The 22,010-nt window shown below is 48.2% G+C and overlaps 1 protein-coding gene across 5 annotated transcripts in view; it reads left to right on the top strand.

Annotated features, from left to right (window-relative positions):
* ATP2B2 (ATPase plasma membrane Ca2+ transporting 2) overlaps nt 1-22,010 on the top strand; it is a 365,663-nt gene that overhangs the window by 20,504 nt on the left and 323,149 nt on the right. For 2 of the 5 annotated variants that reach the window (XM_057311933.1, XM_044385062.3), the window contains exon 1: nt 481-9,882. The exons of 1 other annotated variant lie outside the window; for it this stretch is intronic. The gene's annotated coding sequence lies outside the window, so the exon portion shown is untranslated. Of the gene's footprint in view, nt 1-480; nt 9,883-22,010 lie in introns of those variants that run through there. 2 more of the 5 variants (XM_044385058.3, XM_026501361.4) reach the window with 1 other exon arrangement.

Here is a 22,010-nt window from a genome sequence, read left to right as displayed (position 1 = left end):
CACAGCACTCCCACCCCAGTGTTCCAGAACAAATCCCCGTGAATTGCACCTAACTTCCTTTGTTCTTAGTTTTATTTTTCAGAGGACAGAGAAAGTACTGTTTAGGAAATGGCCTCAGTTTCCTTATCTGTGAAATAGGGATACTGGGGAGGTTTACTGAGAATGTGGCAAGCACAGTGCCGGGCACCATCAGGGGTGCTTAGTTAATAATCGGAGGAAACCAGGTAGAGAGTTTGACTGGTCTGTTGGTGCTTTTCTGTGGAGAACAGTATGTGCCAGACTGCCTTTTATCAGACAGGCATTGACCTCTCTCTCTGCTTACACAGATTTAAGTTCCCATCCCACATGGTTCAAATGGGGCCAACCACAAGGTTCTGGGTCAGTAGGAATCAAAACGGAGGAGAGGAAGATGAGGGACAGAGGAAGGCAGAACAGACAGATTTAGTATTTTTTTTTTTTAAGATTTTATTTATTTATTTGACAGAGAGAGAGACAGCCAGCGAGAGAGGGAACACAAGCAGGGGGAGTGGGAGAGGAAGAAGCAGGCTCCCAGCGGAGGAGCCTGATGTGGGGCTCGATCCCAGGACTCTGGGATCACGCCCTGAGCCGAAGGCAGACGCTTAATGACTGAGCCACCCAGGCGCCCCAGATTTAGTATTTTACAGTTTAGCCATGAGAGGAGAATGAGTGGCTTGTTAAAACAAAGTCACCCCTGCTCAAAATGGATCTGTTTGAAGGTTGTCCTTTAGTGTGTTTGGATAAAAAGTCCAGATGTCATACAAAAAGTAATTTAGGGGCACCTGGGTAGCTCAATTGGTTAAGCATCTGCCTTCAGCTCAGGTCGTGATCCTGGGGTCCTGGGCTCGAGCCCCACATTGGGCTCCCTGCTCAGCGGGGAGTGTGTTTCTCCCTCTGCCTGCCGCTCCCCCTGCTTGTGCGCTCTCTCTCAAATACATAAAATCTTTTTTAAAAATTTAGTTTTAGAAAAATTTAGTTTTGTACTGGGGCTTAGAAAACAAATTAGTGAAGAATGGAACTAGAATTCTAGTTGCCAAAGATTTGTCGGTCATAAACTTTCACACGGAGATCCCCACTGCTGTCATGCATGTACGCATTCCTGTGTGTGTTTGCTTATGCACACGTCCACCATTAGACCATAGGGCACCTTTGTGCACATTAGGAAAAGGCGCCCCCTCTGAGCAGAAGCAGCCCCAGTGCACACTGTTAGGTAAGCAGACAGTGGGCTGGACGTGAACCCTATTCGCCCTCTCGGGTTTGTGTGGCTCTAAACAGAGGTGAATGTGGCCACACATAGACTTTCTCTCTCTTAGGAGGGTAAGGATGCTTTTAGCTGAGGTCTGGCAATCTCACTGTGAAGTGGAGACACCTCAGCTAGAGTCTCCATGGTATGCGTGGAAGTACTTGCTTTCCAAGAGTCATTTCTACAAAACCCACAGCTGTGCTCTGCTTGCTCAGCCACCTTCTTGGAGATAATCTGCTTTGTTCTGTGCCTCTTCACCACCCGTCTGGCCCTGGCAAGCACACTTACTGGTCTGACTCCACAGGACAGATTTTAGTCCTTCAACTGGGTACCTGCTTTCACTGGAAAGCAAGCTTTGGTCCTTGCCATTTATAAAGCATTTCATTTGATCCTTGCAGCAACCCTGAGCATTAGATGGTAGGGAATTAATATACCCATTTTAAAGATGAGAAGATGGGCTCTAAGAGAGAAACCTTAGAGAAGCAGAACATCATGGGTGATCTGGATTTAGAGAGTGTTCCCTGGTCTTGAATGATTCTTAGCCTCTGGTAAATTCCCTCAGAAGTGTGAACCCTCACGAACTCTCAGGCTTAACTTCCCTTCCCCTTTCCCCTCTGACCTCAACTCCCATGCTGACTGTCTTCCAGAATGAACTCACAACAGCAGAAATTCAACCATCATCTTGATTTTGTCATTGTCCCAAGTAAAATGGCCATTTAGTTGGCAATGATGACTATTGGAACTTGTTTCCACACACTTCATTAGCTTTCATTGCTAGTGTGATCCCTGCTGTGGTTATGATTACCACAGACCTACTCCTAAGAGCTGAACTTGGACCCAGACACGGTGGACACTTCTCTTTAAAAATTGCCCTCAGCGCCCGGGTCCCATTACCCCAAATATCTTAAAAAGATAAATCTACATCCTAATTTTCATTTAGGCAGATAGTGTATCAGTGCCAGACCCAAAGTGGGTACTAAATAGATCATTGTTGCATGAGACAATTAATTGATGAGTCCTTTGAGGGTGGTATTTAATAGAAGTCTTTCAGTTGCCAGTGGCCAAATCGCAGCACAAATTAGTTTAAACTAAAAATGAATGTATTGACTTACACAACTGCAAAGCACAGGGGTGGGGGCATCAGGCACAGCTGAATCAAGAGGCTCAAATCCTATTATGAGGGCTCAGTTTTCCTTTCGTCTCTCAGCTCCACTTCCAGTGTTGGCTTCATTCTCAGGGGTTTGCTCCTCATGGGAGATCAGATGGCCACCAGTGGTTCTGGGCGGATGTGGTTCTCACAGTAAGTTCACAAACTTATACAAAGAACAGTCTTCTCCCATCCCTGTGCAGAAAGCAAATCTCATGCATGAACTGGGATTGGCCCAGCTTGGGTCATGTGCCTTCTTCTTAGACCAATCGCTGTGGACAGAAGGATGAGCTGCCTTGATTGGCCAGGGAAGGTGCAGGATTGACAGCTTTCACCCAAGCCCCATGGGATAGGGAAGACACCAGTCTGTGCTGGAGATCGGGGCATGGCCGACAGTAGATATTCACTGCAAGGGCGGGGAGGTTTTGAAAAGGGCACAATGTCAGTGGGACAGTCTAATAAAGATTATAAATCAAGTGATAAGGCCTTGGGTCAAAATGAGAAATAAAGTAGGGAGACCTATTTGCTTGGCTGATTCACCACCAACCTTGAAAGGGATGTTGGCAGTGATGTTCTCAGTGGTCGCAGCCCAGAAGGAACCAGTCGCGTGCTCCTCCTGGGGACTGTTCTGAGGGGCAGAGAATCTTGAGTTTGGCCTATTATTCAATCACGTCATCGCCTCACTGCTTGAAGAAGTGTGCAGGGCCATGCAATCAGCTCTTCAACACTGACACCCATTCCCATCTTCCAGGGACGTTTTCTACTATTATAATTCAGGAGTGCTGTCTTACCTCGTGTTCCCTGCCTGAACCTTTTTCTCTGACTCACCCTAGAGATTGCAAAATGTGGTTACAAGCACATGTCCTGCAACCACACAAACCTGGGTTCTAATCCCAGAACTACCCCTTAGTGGATCAACTTATCTGAGCCTCAGTTTTCTCATCTATGAAATGAACCCAATAAAGGTACCTATTTGGCAAGGATTCTGTGAAGGTCAAATGAGATAATGGAGGTGAAGTGCACACAGCCAAGACTCACTGGGTATCTCTATGATCATTCATTTTGTACCCCCATCTTTTAGCGTATCAAGTTCCACAGAGAGAGCTAACATGTGCACAGCACATAGTAATCCACGGTCTGCACACTACAGTCTATGAACCATGCACATACGAAGAACGGGTCCATCTCCCACTCCAGTCCTCATTTCAGTTGCAGAGGTGCTTCCTGCCAGGTACCCTGTGGTTGTCCTGTCAGAAGCCATTGGGCTCACAGACTGACCCATGAAGACTTCTCCCTGAGTCCTTCTTTAGCCAGGCCAGACTACATATGGAGGATTCTGGAATTTCTTGTTTCTTGCGTTTATTCACCTAAATCCCCCACTGGGCCCTGCTTCTGCCCTGGTCAGAAGTCCTTGTACGGAGAGTCCACAGGGACACTCTCCACCCCGTCCAGGTCTGTCCTCTTCACAAACTTTCATGCAGCTGCCCTGTCTTCCCAGAAAGCTCTCAGGTTTTGAATATTAACTTAAAATTTAGGCTGAATTTACTAAGCATTTCCCATGGTGCTTTGTAAACACTTTACATCTATTGACTTATTTAATTACCATGACTGCCCTACTAGGTAGATACAGTTGTTATCGTCATTTTATAGGCAAAGAAACTGAGGCACAGGGAGTTTAAGTAACTTACCTGAGGTCACACAGCCAGTTAATGGGGAAGCTGGAATTTGAACCCAAGTCTCTCTGCCCCCAAACCCATGTTCTCGACCAGTATCTGTTTCTGCACCTCTCTGATTCACACTTCCTGTCTTTGCTTTTAATCTTGGTGCACTCCCTACCTTCTGAGGTAACACCAGCGTTTACGTGGAATTCCATGCTCAGAACTTGCTGTCAGATGCAGGGCAAAGAGGAATTCAGACCTGGTAGTGGAGGCAGATGGAAAATCCTTCATGGCAGACATTTGTAAGGTGAGGATGGGAACCTCATACTGCTGAGATCCCTTTCCATCAGTCACTGTTCGTTGTAGAATCCGTGTGACTTGTGAAAGGACAGAGATATGGATGTAGAGTCCTGATGAACTCCTGCTCATTTCTCATGACCCAGCATCACTGCCCTCTCTTCCAGGAAGCCTTCTATGACTGCCTCAGGCATTTCTGAACACCTTACATTGCCAATCATCCGCTCATCTAATAAACACGTTTTGAGCACCTATTGTGTGCCTGGAGATGATAAATTCTCCATACTAAACTGCAAACTCTCAAAGGCAAGGACCAGATTAGCAGAATAGTTAAATTTGCAGGCTTTGAAGCCAGACTGTGTTTGGATCCTGGTTCCTCCATTTACTAGCAGTATGACTTTGGGCAAATTCCTGAACCTTGTTAAGCCTCAGCTTCCCCCTCTGTTAAATCAGCATAAAAATAGCACCTGCCTCTCAGGATATGGTTGTAAAGAATATGTGAACTAATATATCTAAATATGGTAGGTGCCTAATAATCGTTGCCAGGTAACAGGTGCTTAATAAACGTTACTAGTTGTTATTTAGGCTGTTCTTGTATTTGTATCTTGAGGACCAAGCACAGTGGCTGCACCCAGCATGTGCCCCATGAATATTTGTGTGAACAGGACAGTGAGTGAGTAAGTTGGGCATGTCACTGTTTTGCACATGAATCTCCCTGTATGTGAAATCGGGACACACCTCCCTCCCAAAGTGTGAGGATTAGCGGGGGTGCTCCACTTTAGATGGCAAAGTGGAGGCTCCAAAAGGGTCCATGATCTCCCTCAGGGCTGCAAAGCAGGTTGGTGGCTGGAGATAGGATGTCTGTGGTGTCAGAGGATTTTCAAGGTTTTATTTTTAAGTTGCCCTGTGTCTCAGTTTTGTCATCTGTAAAGTGGGCGTGTCAATAGTACCTGCCTCATAGGGTTGTGGGAGGAGAAAATGGGATACTACTTGGAAGGTACTTGGAACAGGGCCTGGCACACCAGTTTTATGTAATTGTTAGTCATCAATATTGTTTCAATAAAAAATAGGATCATATTTAACATCCTATCTTATAACCTTTCTTCATATCACATATCTTTCCTTGCCAGTAAATATTATGTCAGCCACAACATAATATAAAATGGCTAAATCAGGGGTGCCTGGGTGGCTCAGTCATTAAGCATCTGCCTTCGGCTCAGGTCATGATCCCAGGGTCCTGGGATCGAGCCCCGCATCGGGCTCTGTGCTCAGCGGGAAGCCTGCTTTTCCCTCTCCTGCTCCCCCTGCTTGTGTTCCCTCTCTCGCTGTCTCTCTCCCTGTCAAATAAATAAATAAAATCTTTTAAAAATTTTAAAAAATAAAATGGCTAAATCATGAAACCAATAATAAATGTTAATTGAATTTAAATAAAAAAATATTTTAAAAAATGATTAAATCACCTTCCACCTAAATACGAAATAATGTATTTAAGCAATCCTTTATTTTGGACCTAGACAGCTTTTCGTTCTTTAACTGTTATAACTAACACTGTAGGGAACTGCCTTGCTGCTAGGTCTTTGTGCACATCCTTACTCCTCTTTCCCGTAGAATGGCTTTCTAGAAGTGAGATCCATGGGCCAAAAGCCATTCAGCTCTTTGGAGAAATCCTTATGGCCCTTCTACTGAGTGCCAGGCATGTGGAGTCAAACTGACCTCCAGAGACACTTTGCCACTAGTTTACTCCTCACCAGGAGCGTGAGCATGGTTCCATCCCCCATGCTCCCACCCTGTCACACAGGGGATCAGTGTTTAAACGTGCTGCCTGAAGGTGAGCGAGACGCAGCTGCCCATTGGGAGCACAGAGATATTCCCATGGGTGTGACAGCAGCTTGCATCAGCCATCTGCCACTGTCTCACTCAGCAGAGGGTCTGAGGCTAGACCACTGTGGGTGGCCAAGGGCTCCCTACGGTTATGTGGCACCCGTCCCTGGCAACAAAAGTGACTGGGACCCATAAGGGGAAGCTGGCCTAGGTCCAAGGAAAAAACAAGATCCAGAGACCAAGGCCTGATTCCCTCCTTCTCTCCCTCCTTTCTTTCCCCCCTCCTTCTTTACTCTGTCCTTCCTTTCCTCTTTCTTCATTGAGCTTAGAAAGCACCAGATCCTGCACTAAGTGTTCAATAAGCCAGAAAAATGAAACACACACAATCTCTGCCCTCATGGAACTAATGGAAGAGATGAATAGAAAATGGATAAAATTCATAAATATATCTTGGCAAATTGTGATCACGGTTATGATCACATGGCTATGGGAGAAAATGACTAGAAACTGACATTCACCGTGGTTATCAGGGAAGACCTCTCTGAGTAAGTGGCATTTACACCAAGTCCTAAAAGATGCGCACATGATCACTAGGCAAAGAGTGGGGGGCGGGCATTTCAAGCAGAGAGCTCAGTGTGTGCAAAGGCCCTGACGTTGGAATTGAGAGGAGGTCACTGTGGCTGGAGGGTACCGGGTGCAGTGCTAGTGAATGAAGAGAGAGGCGGGGCAGATCACCAAGGCCTGGCAGTTCTGAACAGCAAATCCAGAGGCTGATTGGAATGGGTGGCCCAGTTCAGGGCCAAGGCCAAGATTTGAGTAGCGTAAAGTCAGTGTTAGTGAAAGTAGGCCAGAGCCAGATCATCAGGAATCCTGGGCCATGCCTGGACCCCTAGCATTATTTGCTGCTGGACTTATGAGCAAGGAGGTACTCAGTGAATGGCAGGCCAGGCCAGCTTAGAGGGCTAGTGCCAGACCCTCCGATTTGTTGAAAACATACATGGCCTGATTCACTCTTCATTCCTCTGAAAATAATAAATCAATAATCATATATGTGTGAACCACAGATATATGTAGTAACACTGTTGAATCTCACAAAGACAACATTGAGTGAAAGAAAGCCAACCCCAAAAGGAACTTGCTGAACGATCCCATTCATGTGAAGGTCAAAAACAGGCAGAACTAATCTGTGATGACAGAACTCGCAGGCGGACCGGGAGGGGCGTGAGGGGGACTCCTGGGAGGCTGGTCCTTTCTGTGTTTTGGCCCAGGGGCTGGACACACAGATGCATTCATTCGGTTTGTGAAGGTGCAGGCTCTGGTCACTTATCTGTATCTGTGAGACTCCAATAAAATATTTACTACAATTAAATCCTATTTCCCTCAATATCACCTGCCTAGAATGGTTAATATGAAACTAAATCATGAGAAACAAACACTAAGACAAATCCGAAGTAAGGGATTTCTCCTAAATGTCAATATTGCAAGAAAGAAAACGTCTGGAGAACTGTTCTAAATTAAAGTGGACTAAAGCAACATGACAACAAACATAATGCATGATCTTGGGTAGAAAAAGGAGTTGTAAGGATATGGAGACAACTGGATAAATTTGAACACAGGCTGTGGATTAGATGTACGGTGTCCATGTTGAATTTCCTCGGTGCGAGGATGTCTCTGTTCTTAGGAGATTCCCACTCAAGTACTTTGGATTGAAATGGACCAATGTCTCAGTGAAGGGGAAAGGGAGGGAGATGGGGAGGAAGGAGCACAAAAGGGGTAAAACGTTAACAATTAGTGAATTTAAGTGAAAAGTAGGTAAACGCACACATTATTCTTGCAAATCTTCTGTAGGATGAAATTTTTCAAAATAAAAGCTTGGGAAATAAAATAAAGAAAAAACACTATTTTCTATTTAAAAAAAAACCTAGCACTTATGAAGTTACATCTGTGTGTCCCTTGTCTGTTTGGCATTTAATATGCATTATATATAATCTCATGAGTCAGGTCTTTATAAGTAAATAAAAATCCAACCAAATAACTGAAGTGGATATTTATTTGTCCACATATCCAAACAATCCAGGGATACCTAGTTTCAGGTCAGGCTTGATCAAGGACCTAAAATGTGTGACCCACTTTCCCTCTTTTTTTCTGCTCTGCTTTTTCTGGTTTGCCTTCATTTTAAGACACATTCTCCCCTACTGAGCATTTGATGACTGCCAGGACCAAACGGGGCAGAGGGTAGATTCCCCGAAGCGAGGAGGGAGAGGATGCTGAAAAGCCCTCCCCCACCCCCTCATATGGCTTCCACACTTGCATGTAATCATGAAGCGAATGGTTTTCCCCTTGTGTATATCAGGAACCCATGACTCAGGCTGTGCAGTTTGTCCAAGTCTTACCACGAGGACACGAAAGCTGGAATTTGAACCTGGATCTGCCTGTGTCCAACGCCTATGCTTGCCTCTGTTTTATACAACCGACTCTCGTGTTTCTAAAGTCTGGGAAGATGGCAGGGAAAAGCACACCTGAACTTCTCCCCAACACCATCACTTCTGTAGGGTCTCTCCTAGTCTGTCTGCATCTCCAAAGGCATTTTTTCTTTTCTTTTCAAGAAAAGCATACTGAAATTAGATGTTGATATGAGAGTCTCTGAAGACCCCTGAGCTACCAGGATACACTCCACTTGGGAGCACCTAGGGTCAGGTTAACCCTTTCCAGGGCAGGGTTCTGGATCTGCCCTCACCATTTGGTAAATCGAGTCTGTTCAGGCATTTGACATGTACTTGGAAAAGAAAATCAGTGGTCATGGAATTAATAGGGAGCCCTGCATGCTCCAACTTAACCTGTATTGGCAATTGCAACATACCTTAACCCTCACGACTTTCCTAAAGGTGGACATGACCACCCATATTTTTCAAAGGAGAAAACATACTCTCTGAGAGGAGAAATGACCAGCCCGGGCCACCACCTAGCATGTGGCCAAGGCAGGAGCCAAGCCACACCCTGTGACCACTCTGTGCATCAGGGCCTTGAACTTCCACCAGGCCTTCCCTGAATAATCCCAGGAGCGTCCTTCCCCCACCCAGCTGAGAACTCTGGGGATTTCGGTGTCAATTCCACCTGGGGTTATAAGAGCTTGAATCAAAGGCCACACTTTTGGAGAAAGCCCTGCAGCTTTGCTTCAGCCCAGGCACTTTCTGTCATGGGCTGGGATCCCTGCTAATAAAAACGAGTGTCATTTTACAGTGCTTTCTATAAATCTGTTAGTGACCTTTAATAAAAATTTATGACCCTAATAATCCTGTTCTGCACACCCTGGTCATATCGTCACTCCCTGGCTAGGTAATCTGCAAACCTTTAAAATTTAGCGACTGTGCCTGGGCCTGCGCCAGGGGTCCTGCTCCAAGTGATGGGAATGGCAATGAATAATGATTAATCCAAACCGCCCTGTGCCGAATGCAAAGCTGTTTTCTTGACGCAGGCCATTGGGCCGGGAATCCTAGAAAGAGCAGGAACTGGAAGACACCTGGGCTTTCCAGAGAGCCCATTAAAGCAGTCCTTAACCCAACTTAGCCCCACCTGCCTGACCTTTTCCGCCGGCGTCTTTCTCTTCCTCCACGTCATCAGAGCAAGAAGCCAAAAATAGAACGTGCCTGGTACACATCCCGCTGTTGTGAACAAAATCAAGGGCCTCTTCTGAAGCCGTGAGTTTGTAGCTGCTTTGCTTACAGGGCTGGACACTGGAGTGCCAGGAGGCTGGGGAAGCTGGGGTTGACCTGGGGTTTCAGAGCTTGTTTGTTCATGGGTCTCAGCAGAAACCCTGGCCTGTGATTGAACCAGTGGGGGCTTGTGATCTCAAAGGATTGCGGGAAGGTTGCAGGCCCCAAACACCGTATCGAATGTTTGCTTGGCTGTCGCGTTGCGTAAAATCACTCTCTAACAGGCAAATACGGACCATTGCACAGAGTACAGTGTACCTTAGGGTCCCCTCCCCACAGAGCATACAGCGGGGAGTCCCAATGACTTGCCTTTCTCCAAGACTCGAGCTTAATGGGGATAGTGCTTCACGGGGACTCTGGGGGACGTGTTTTCCTCCCGGGAAGGGGCTGCTGCAAGGCCACCAGCGTCCTTGGGTCTCCCAGTTGCTAAGCAGACCAGTGTATTCACCCCTTCACCCTACACTACGCTAGGCAGTTTGGGAGCTTTACTACCACTTTTCCTAGTTTGAAAGGGTCATTTGTAAGTCACACTGGCAACTGCCCCAGGCTTTTCCTTTCTTTTTTTTTTTTTTAATTTTATTTAAATTCAATTAATTAACATCTAGTGTATTACTAGTTTCAGAGGTAGAGTTTAGTGATTCATCAGCTGCGTATAATACCCAGTGCTCGATCCATCAAGTACCCCCCTTAATGCCCATCACCCAGTTATCCCATCCCCCCACCCTTCTCCCCTCCAGCAACCCTCAGTTTGTTCCCTGTAGTTAGGAGTCTCTTATGGTTTGTCTTCGTCTCTGATTTGGTCTTACTTTATTTTTCCCTCCCATCCCCTATGATCCTCAGTTTTGTTTCTTAAATTCCACATAGTGAAATCATATAATTGTTTTTCTCTGATTGACTTATTTCACTTAGCATAATACCCTCTAGTTCCTTTCTTTTGCAGAGGAGGGAGCAGGGAGTCTGGGATTCCAGACTGTCCAGACACAAAGAGACTGCAGACGGCTAGCTCCGTGCTGCTCAGAGTGTGGCCCCCCATCCAGCAGCATCAGCATCACCTGGAGCTTTCCATAAATGCACAATCTCTGATGGGGTTTCCTGGGACTCGGCCTAGCCTGCGGTATATTTTGGAAACTGAGGCACAGAGAGGGCCCCAAATCACACAACAAGTCAGCATCTGAACTGAAGCCAACTCCTGGGACCCCTGGCTTTCTGCCTGTCTCCTGCCCTACACGACCTTCTTTATTTCAAGCCTGCATTCCGACTGTGCTTTCTGCCTGGAGAACACGAGGTATCCTGAATTCTCTGAGTGTCTCTAGGGCAGCATACTTCAGGTCAGCCTTCAGGTCATACCTCTTGCCCAGAGGCTAGCTCTTTTCAGATGAGAAATGACCCCATTTGAGCCAAAAACATTCTGGGATCTCCAAGTCAAAGGGACCTTACAGGGCATCTGACATTCCTTCCTACTCAATGCAGAAAACCCTTTACAGCCTCCTGGAATCGGAGCCAGCCAGCTCTTCTTGGATGCCTATAGTGACAGGAAAGTCACTACCTCTTAGGGCACCAGCTCCAGTGTTGGAAAACCCCATTTTTGTGTTCATTTCCAGCATTAGAATTAATTCTTCCCTGTTGCAGCTTCTGTCCACCCATTTTATGTTCTCTGTCCAGGCCCTCTTCCACACAAGAGTCCTATAGGTATTGAACAACTGGTGTCAGGATTTAACTTGTCCAGGCTAAACTTTCCCCATTTTGTTATTTTTACTTTGTTCTTCGGGTAAAATGATTTTTAGATGCCCCCCCCCCTCCCTGCAACCCCCAACCACCATCTCAGTCATTATCTTCAGAGTGACAGCTGCCTATCAATATTCTTCTTCCAGGGAGTCCAATATCACCCTTCGATCAGGTTGCCCTAGTCCAAAAAGAGGGGCACCATCCCCTCCCTTGATTAGACACCCTACCTCTTTTAATGTGACCTAATTTTGGTTTGGCTTTTTTATTTCAAGCATCCATATCATACTGTTAATTCCTATTAACCCTGTCAAATATGCCTCTCAAATCTTTCTCACAAAAACTACTACCAAGCAAATCTCCACTGAGTTGTAATTAATTTTCTGAGTCCAGATGCCTGCCTTTCAACTATCCTTGAATATCATTCTCTCTGCCTGGCCCATGGTTTCTGCCAGCTGGGATAATTTTGGCTCTGGAGTCCTTTACCTTGTGAATTACTCATCCCTCCCAGCTGGGCTGACCTCAGCCAACCCTCAAGAATTTATTGAACATCTACTGAGCATTCAGGTCAGAGTTAAAGGATGGAAGTATTTAGAGTCTGGTTGAGGACTTCTCCCCAGGGCACAGAGGAGCACACAAACCAAGGCCAAGGTTGCAGATGCAGTCTGTGAGGGAGCTCTTGTTCAGGGAGCTCTGTGGATCACCCACCTTACATCTGCCCAGGATCTTGTCAAAATTACAGGCACCCAGATCCACTTGGCTCCTGGACCCAGAGTCTGGGGGAGGGGCCCTGCCCCTTATTTGTAACTCCCCAGGTGACTTTGACACAAACCAAAGTTAGAATCCGCTCCAGTTTAAAGGTTGAAGGAGAGGGGAGGCCAGGACAAGGGGATCAGAGAGGAGCTGGGAGGGGAGGGGCCCTCTTGACGCAGAATAAGAATGCTCATGAGCTGCAGACCAGAAGAGGCTCCGCCCTGCTGGATGGGGTGGAGGTGTCCCCAACCCTGCTCTCCTCAGGAACATCCTTCACCATCGGGGGTTCTCTAACCCTGAAGATATGGTCCTGGGTCCAAAATGTCATCAGCGTCCTGCCTGGGGTCCCAAACTGAGTCCTATTTTGGACAAGAAAAGAAAAGCCTTTGACAAATAGGTTTCATGGTCTGATGAGGACCATGGCTCCTTAGTCTCCACTCCCTCACCCCCCTCACCCTCCTTCCATTATATTCTTAGTATCTCAGTTGTTGGGGGTTTGCCTCCAGGGCTGAATTTTGCATTTACAAGCAATGTGCCTTGGGTTCTTGAACTTCTCCATTTGCAAAGTGGGGATAAAACCATACCCCTCTCCTCAGGTTGCCTTGAGCAGTCAGGATTCAACATGATCCACTCAGTGCCTTCTATATGCCCCCTACTGTGTGCTGTGGTCCGTGCTAAGGGCTGGGGATATTGGGGGGCCCTGCCTTAAGAGAGGGTAAATTCTCATGGAGATGGGCAGCAAACAAAATACACTGAGTGTTTTAGATGGTGAGAAGTGCCATAGAGAAAAATAAAACAGGATGGAAGGATTGGGAGTTTGGCATAGAGATGGGGGTGCAATTTTAAATAGGAGTTTGGGAAGGTGAGTTTTGAGCAAAGACTTGAAGGAGGTGAGCCATGAGGATAACTGAGAAAGAACCTTCCAGGAATGGGAACAGCCAGTGCAAAGGCCCTGAGGCAGGGGTGTGTCTGGAAGCAGGAGGGTCAGTTTCAAGTAATCTGGCACATAGTATGGGATTAAACTACTCAATACTATATTAATATCCTATTAGTATTGATAATCTTGGTAGAGTCATAGAATTTCACTTCAGAAGCGTGTGGCAGGTAGGGTATGAATCAGGAGTTAGATTAGTCTGGATTTGAATCCCAACTCTGCAATTCTTATACTGTGTGATCATGGCCAAGTCACTTAACCTCTCTGAACTTCCTTCCACCCAGTGGTGATAACAATGAGACCTATAGTTTCTGTTTGTCATGGGGATCAAATGAACAGAAGCAGGGGGTTAACCCTAAAGTGTAGGGTACTAGTGAGTGCCTTGAACCCCTACATCACCTTTTTTTTTAAAGATTTTATTTATTTATTTATTAGAGAGAGAGAGAGCGCACAAGTAGGCAGAGCTGAAGGGAGGCAGAGGGAGAGGGAGAAGCAGGCTCCCCGCTGAGCAGGGAGCCCCATGTGGGACTCGATCCTAGGACCCTGGGATCATGACCTGAGCTGAAGGCAGATGCTTCACCGATGGAGCCACCCAGGTGCTGGCACTTTTCACCTGTACATTGAGAAGCCACTGGCAATGCCGCTGCGTGTGTGCCTGAGGTCACATGGCATGAGGAGGCCAGAAGCCAGAGGGGGAGGGCAGCAGCCACCAGGAGAGCCTGTGAGCTCCCCTCCCCTGCCCACCCCCACACTTTCTATCCTAGCTCAGCTATTTCTTTTTAAAAATGAAATAGCAGCCCTTGATTTTGAAAATAGATCACTCAGAGCTCTCCTCCCTCTAATTAGGTTGTCTCGGTTGTTTATTTTGCATAGTGAGGGAGGGAGCTCGGAATTCACCCAGAGGACTGGAGAGAGTCAGTCCTGAGCCTGTGGAGATTTTGGCCACCCATCATGCCTGCCTGTCTCTTAAGCTTGTTCTCAACTGTAGCTCCTGTTCAGCGCACACCAGATCTGGAGTGGAAGGATCCGGGTCTGAAAGGGGCACACGTTAACTTCGCAAGGGACCTCCCTCTCCCAGCCTCATCCCAGCATCCCTAGAATGGGGTCACCAGTAAAGGTGCCCTGCTGAGCCCTGGGGTTCTGTGCAGATCAAAGGACTTGGGAGGTGTGAAAGTTCCTGGTCCGTGTCACCTGAGCAGTCAGGTAGCATGGCACTTGGATGGGACTTACTGGCATGGAATGCAGCTCAGGTTACACGCTGAGAGCTGGGGAAACCCAGAAAGGCCATGCTCTAAGCCACTGTTCCCTGCCACCTTGCTTCAGGGGGATTTATGCTAAGAAACAGCAGCCTCTGGAACCCATCCGGGCCTCCCACCCCGCCAGCCCTTGAGATGTCTGAGAATCACTCAAAGGCATCTTATTGGGGTGTCTGAGAGCGTGGCCAGTTCTGAATTAGAGAGACCCACGCAGACTACCCCCACCGTTGACCAGCTGGGCGACCTTGAGCCAGTGACTGCCTCTCTGCCTCAGTTTCCTCATCTGTAAAATGGAGGAGAATATCTAACTCTTCTGGCCACTGCAAGGCCTTCTGGACAGTGCCCAGCAAAGAGTAGTTTTGGTAGGGACCACCTCTGAGATGGTCCTGCCTAGTGCCTTCCTATTCCAAACGGGGAAACTAAGACCCAACAGGGAAAAGTCTACTCAAGGATACACAGCCTGCAAGTGGCAAGCTGGGTGTCCCAGGTCTCTGGTGCTCCATCTTGCCAGAGCCCCAGTGAGGGTGGAAACCTTGCCTGGATCCTCACAGGAGTCTAAAGGGGTGGAAGAAATAGTCCCCGTTGCCTGGTAACCCCACTGAAGTGGTGGGAAGCCTGGAAAACATCAGGTGGTGGTGGAATTTTAAAGCTCAGGGAGTAGTGCAGGCAGAACTTCATGTTCCCAAAGGGGAGAGACCCTCTCCTCCCTGCCAGCCACACCTACCACTCTCCAGAGAAAAGTGGGTCTGGGGGTTGGGGGCCTGTGCCCCTCAGCCACACTTGGGGTCTTCTTCAGGGCAACAAGGTTAAGCATGTGCAGCACCTGCCCCATCCATCCATCCACCCACCCATCTACCCACTCTTCTGGGTTTCCAGCAGGGCATCTCTGGGGGTGCTGAGAGGACAGGAGACCATCTCCGATAAAGGATCTCTTGCCAGGGCAGATGTGCATGTGGAAAATCCTATTGAACAAGGGACCAGGGGGACTGTGAGCCAGTGAGAACCAGGCACACCAGCAGTGGCCTGGACTTCCTGCAAGAGAGGGGCATTAGGCAGACCCCACTACATGGTGGGTGGGGTTTGGTGAGGAGGAGGGGGCGGGCACTGGTTACTAAATGGCATCCCCACGCAAATCAGCACTGGGGATTCTAGTGGGGGACAGGAACAGTGTGGTAGAGAAGAACAGAGAAGGGCTATGTGTTTGGAGGAACAATGGTGTGTGTTCAGAACTGGGCACAAGGCCGTGGGTGTGTGTATTTACCCCGGACTGGAAGAGTCACTTCTTCCAATCCTTTGGTTATCTCTTTCAGTCCTTGCCAAGTCTCTGCTTTCAGAAGCACCATTGGCAGGTAGGGGAAGAGGGAATCTCTGCCCCCCCCAAAAAAACCCTTGGGTACTTAGGTATCTTTGGGGACCCAGCCCAAGCAGCCAGAGATGTAGTGTGCAACAAATAGGAAAGCTCTAAGTGGCTGAACTGGATTCTATCCCTGCTTTGCCACAGGCTTCTTAAAACCAAAAGCAGGTCCTTAAATATCTGACTTTTGCTTGCTTTCTGTATGAAATGGATTGTGGGGGCTACTCAAGAGGCTCTTGGAAGTTCCTTCCATCCAAAGGAATTCTCCTCTATGTTTTCCTGACAATGAGTAAGAAGCAGAGCCCTCCCTGGGCAGGTTCAGGTGGCAGCCCTTGGTCTGTTCTTCCTTCTGTGATTGATTTCTTTCTGTTGCCAGCTTTGACACCTGTGATCCCTGTGCTGGGGTAGGTGGGACCCCCAAAGCAAGAGGCAGCACCATACCTGTCACTCCTTCAGGAGCTTAAGATGTCAGCAAGGGATGTAGAACCTAAATTTTGGGCATGTCTTCTGTCCAATCTCAAAAGCAGTTTCAGCCATATGTTCTCATATATCTTTGCTTTCATTGGTTTACCCAGGCAATATTTATTGAGGGCCTACTACGTGCCAGGTATCATGGATGTGTTGCGGATACAAGGATGAATAAAACCAGATGAGGTCCCTTCCCAGGCCAGCTAGGAGACAGATGTTAATCAAGGTGTGTGTGTCAAGTTGTATTTGTGGTGAGAGAGATAAACATGCCATGCTTGGAGCTGCCGGAGGATGATGGGGGAGAGGGATGCAGCCTGAGTGGCACGGTCAGGGAAGGCTTCCCTGAAGAAGGTTGCAGGATGGGGAGAAGTTTAGCCAGGCTAAGGGAAGAATGAAGAGACCGAGAGGTCCACCTGTGCAGAGGGCTTGTGGTCTGAGTTCTGAGAGCAAGGAGGGACTGGTACAGGCTGAGATGGGTGTGAGGCCAGATCTGGGCCTGGCAGGCCCCGTATAGAATATGTTCTTCATTCCCAGTGCAAACGAAAGTTTCATGGCTGTTTGAAGCTGCTTATGAGGTGACACAGACCAAATTGTGTTCCTAGAAGCCTGGACTGTAAAGGGCTGGGGTTGATGGGGAAGTCTAGGGAGGAGCCACTGCAGTGGTCTGGGCAAGAAGTTCCACTGAAGGCAGCCCCAGTGACAGGAATGGGGAGGCGGGGCTGTCTTGATAGCAGCTTGGCCTTGGAATGATAGATGACAGAGCGAATGAGGCAGGGGTGTCCAGATGGCTCCTGGGCTTCTGGTTTAGGCATCTGGGCACTTGCTAATGCAGTTTTCAGGGATGGGGGAGACTGGACGAAGGCCAGAATTTGGAGGGGAGACTTTTGGGAGAAGAGACTTTTCTTTCTTTTCTTTTTCTTTTTTTTTAAAGATTTTATTTATTTGACAGAGAAAGAAAGAGAACACAAGCAGGGGGAGAGGGAGAAGCAGGCTTCCCACTGAGCAGGGAGCCCAATGTGGAGCTTGATCCCAGGACCCCAAGATCATGGCCTGAGCCGAAGGACGCTTAAACACTGAGCCACCCAGGTGCCCCAAGAAGAGACTTTTTTTTCCCCCAAATTAGGCAAAGGTGGCCTTCTCCACTTCCTTCCCTTTTCAAGGCACCTGAGAGAGCAAATACCTTTGCTCTTGTGTTTCCAACAATCTTTTATCATCTCTCTTACCTCTGAGAAAGAGAAAATTTAAAATATGCCCAGCAGACCCAGGTCCAAGGCTCACAAAAGAGTTTTGGTGAAATAGGATTAGTCTCTAAGTCCTCACAAAGCTCATGGGGTCATGCCAGGCGGAGGGGGGAGGTCTAACCTGTGCAGAAGCCGAGTCCCATGACCAAGGAGCCTTTCAGAAGTGCTCTCAGGTGACGCCCGGTTGTTGCCCGATACAAATGTTTCGGGAAGGGAGCTCCAGCCTTCATGAGTAAGTAGCTTGACTGCTCTGGAGTTGGGGACCAGGCAAGAAGGGCTTTGCTTTGGGGGAAGGGGACCCCAGAAGCTGCTATGTTGTTAGAGACAAATCAGGTCCTTATACCACAGGGCCCCGTGGGTGTGTCAGAGAGGGCGAAATGGGATCATCCCACCAGAAGCCTGCCAGGGAGGTGACAGGTGTGCAGAATGACAGGATATGGGGTCCCAGCTCTGGAGTGAAGCAGCTGGAAGTTCAAAGCCCCCTGGGACCGCTCCCCAGCTCTGGGACCCTGTCTGCCCTCGCTGGAGTCCATTTTCCTCACCTGTCACACAGGGTTGATGCTGTTCCTGACCTTTCAGGGTCAGTGTGAGCAATCAACGAGATTCCTTATAAAATGCTCACTGTCTTGCCTGGCTCATGGGCTGTGGGGTGAGTTGGTTTCTTTGTAAAATAATATCAGTGACTGCAAGGCATTCCCTCACTCAAAAACATCCTTCCATGGACAGAGATGGGGGGAGGGGCCTGTTCTGTCCCCAGAGAGCCCAAAGTCTCCTAAATGAGATGGTTGTATCTTAGCCTCTACTCTCCCCGGGGGAGTGTGGGGTTGGGGGAGCTGTGATCCTTGCACTGTCTCAACCAGGTGGGTGGTGTAGAGGACCCAACCCCCATCCCCTCGCATCGCCTGCTCTGTCTACACTCCCATCCCCCAGCTGTGGTGTGCTTTTGCTTCAAATGCCTGCACCTGCAACTCTTCCTTAGCCGCCTACCCTCGGTTCCTGGAGCGTCTTCCCAGCATCTGCAGATAACCAGAAATGCCTGGGAGTTTATGTCCCTTCCAGCGTGGGGACCTTAGGCAGTTACTGGTAGGTGCGGGAAGGTGAAAGTCCCGCTCCCTTCCCCGAGCTGGGTAGCCATGAGTGTTGACTTAGCCCTCCAGAGCTGCCCTAGAGAGTTCTGCCTGAGGTCAAGCCCTTGCTTGCTCTCTTTCTGTCCCTGTTACTGCTCTCCCCTGGGGGTGTTCCCTTTATACATCACTCACCCAGGAATCCTCATCTTAGGGTCTGCAGGAGTGTAACTGTTTTCCCATTTTCCAGGTGAGCCATTTTTTGGGGTGTCCCACAGCCAGTGGTGGCTGAGCCTGGCCTCAGGCAAAAAGCCCAGGTTTTTTCCACACTGCAGCATGTGATAAGGGCTAAAGCAGAGAGAGATCAATTTCCAAACGAGGCCAGAGGGGCAGCAGATTATCATGTGTGAGCATGAGAGTAGATGGTGTGTGGCAGGGGGGAAAAGCCCATGGACACACAGATGGGATTTTTCAGTTGAAGATGGTGGGAAGGGCACTGTAAGAAAAGGGAAGAGCAAGAAAAGGGAATAGCATGTGCAAAGGCACAGGGTGTAAAAAACACTGCTTGCTTGGGAAGCATATGTCCCTCTCCCTCCAGCCTCACCTTCTGACTGCCTCCCTGCATCCACCCCAAGCTCCTCCCATCTATTCTCCAAACAGAAGCAGCCAGAGTTGTCTTTTTAAATGGGAATCTGATCATGTCTCACGGAGCCTCCTGCAAAAAACAAACAAAAAACCTCCAGTGACTTCCTCTTTCCCTTGATAAAAAACTAAAGATCCGTCCATGTCCAACCCTAGTCAGCCTCTGCCCTCATCTCCTGCGCTGCCTCTTTTACTCTTGCCAGTCAACCAGGGGCAACTTTGGTCTCTGAACACTGGAAACTTGTTCCTGCCCTGGGGCCTTTGCTCCCTTCTGGAGAAAGAAACAGGGCTGGCTTCTTCTTGTCCTTGAGGTCTCAGTTAATGCTGTGCCTCAGAGAAGTCACACCCCAGCACGTTGCTCTGTTGAATTCCGTTGCAATATCTGCAACAGTTTCCATCACCAGGCTTGTTTAATTGTTTCCTTGTCTGTCTCCCATTTCTCCACTGGAATGCTTGCTGTCTGAGGGCAGGGATCTTGTCTCTCTCACGCCTGTAGTCAAGTGCCTCTAGCAGCGCCTGGTGCATAGTAGGTGCTCAAGAGTATCTGCTGCATTTGACTGGTGTGTGTGGATGGATCAGAGGCAGGGGAAGGACCGGGCTGGACAGTGGAGGGCCTTGAATGCCAAGGTAAGGCATCTGGACATCATCCTTTAAGTAATAAGGAGCTACCAGTTAAGGTCACTGCCTCAGCCAATTTCAGGGGGAGAGGAAGGAAAGAGAGAGCATTTCCAAGATGCTCTGGGATGCCCAGAGCTAGACAGATTGGCCTCCAATCCTAAAATGATCTGGGCACCTCTCCCTGTGTTCTGTTCCTGATCCCATCCTGTTTTAGAAGAGCATAAAAGAGAAGCAATGCACAGAAGTTGGCCCAGACCCATCAAGAGCAATAGCTCCCCTCTCATGAGAGACTTCATCTCTTTGCTCGCTCAGCACTGCTTTCCTCCTCAATCCTCCACCCCCGGCCCTCACCACCCCCGTTGCCTATGAAATACGTCAGGTGCCTTAGTCAAGTTTCTCCAGAAACTTTAACCCATCCCAGAGGATTTTTGGACCCATTTTTTGGACTCATTAATCCAGGGTTTGTTTATCCTCTCCTTCAGATATGTTTCCAACAGGAAAACTGAGTTGTCCTTTCATGGCACTGGCCTGTAAAGAGTTGAAAAGAATTATTAAATATACCAGTTAATCTTAAATCAAGCATTGACAAAGAAGGAGGTGGTGTGTGAGTTGGATAGATGTTTGAATCAGGTTTCCACAGTTTATTATGGCGGAGGTTTTCTTCTGTTACTCCTGGAAGCATGGATTGAGTCAGGCTGTTTCAAAGGAAGGAAGGCAAGAAGGAACTTCTTTTGGTCAGAAGAAATAGAGAGCAAGAGAATCGCTTCTAAAATGGTTAAGTGGTAGTGGGAGGGGAGCCCTGCGAGGACCACGTGGGCAGGTGACTCCAGAGAAACAAGGGAACAGGGTTGGGTTCTTCTCTGACTGTCATGTGCATATGAATCACCTAGGATGCTGGTAGCCTGCAGAATCAGGTGGGCTTGCAATTCTAGAGACTCCCAGGTAACGCTGATGCGTTACCATGGACTGCGGTCCATGGACTGCACTTTGAGTAGCAAGGGTCTACTGGGGTAGACTGCAGTGGCCGCAGGCAGGTTGGACTCTTCTGTAGTACCTGGGGAATTTGAAAAATAGAATTAATTTGCCCCTAATTTGGGGGATTCTGATTGGGCAGGTCTGAGGTGGGGCCTGAGAATCTGCATTTCTAACAAGTTCTCAGGTGGTTCAAATGCTCTTGGTGAGGGGCCAACACTTAGGTCCTAGAGAGGAAGGGGGAGGGAGGAGGAGAGTTGAAACCAAACTGTCCTAAAGGACTTTAAATCCCAACAGGAGAGTGGAGGGGGAAAGGGAGAACAGAAGTAAGCTAAGAACGATTGGTATGGTTGAACTTGAGTGAAGCTGAGGGCCCAAGTATATAACCTGGGCCTTTCCATTGACCACCATTATTCTTCAGCGTATCTTGATCTATGAGCAAGCTGGTTATTTATGATTTGTGAGGTTTTGTACTTTACTATTTCTAGCTTATAGGAAAGCTAAAATGGCAGCATTTTCAAACTAGGCATGTCCTCTAAGCGTGCCCAGGCCTGAGAGGTCCCTGATGACAGCTCCTGGAATGGAGGCAGGGTGACAAGAAGGCCACATGGTGGGTCACTGTGGTGACGTTTCTCTAAATGTAGTTTGCAGACAGCTTTATCGGATTCTCTTGGGAGTTATAAAAATGCAGATTCCCTGACCGCAGACCTCCTGAATCTCCGGGGAACCCCTGAGGCTGCATTATTTTGCCAACTCCCCAGGGGATTTTAATACACTGAGGACCACTCCTTCCACAACACATCATACTGTATGATTTGAAGCACTCCTTTTACCACTGTACTTTTTTTTTTTTTTTAAGATTTTATTTATTTGACAGAGAGAGACAGCCAGCGAGAGAGGGAACACAAGCCGGGGGAGTGGGAGAGGAAGAAGCAGGCTCCTAGCAGAGGAGCCTGACGTGGGGCTCGATCCCATAATGCCGGGATCACGCCCTGAGCTGAAGGCAGACGCTTAACCGCTGTGCCACCCAGGCGCCCCCTTTTACCACTTTCCTAGTGGAACCTTCTCCCTAGAGATGGTACAAGACAA

This window comes from Ursus arctos, unplaced genomic scaffold (assembly GCF_023065955.2).
Source record: "Ursus arctos isolate Adak ecotype North America unplaced genomic scaffold, UrsArc2.0 scaffold_14, whole genome shotgun sequence".
NCBI classification, from domain to species: Eukaryota; Metazoa; Chordata; class Mammalia; order Carnivora; family Ursidae; genus Ursus; species Ursus arctos.
The sequence above is the reverse complement of the archived record's forward strand: the minus strand, read 5'-3'. Positions and strand labels throughout refer to the sequence as shown.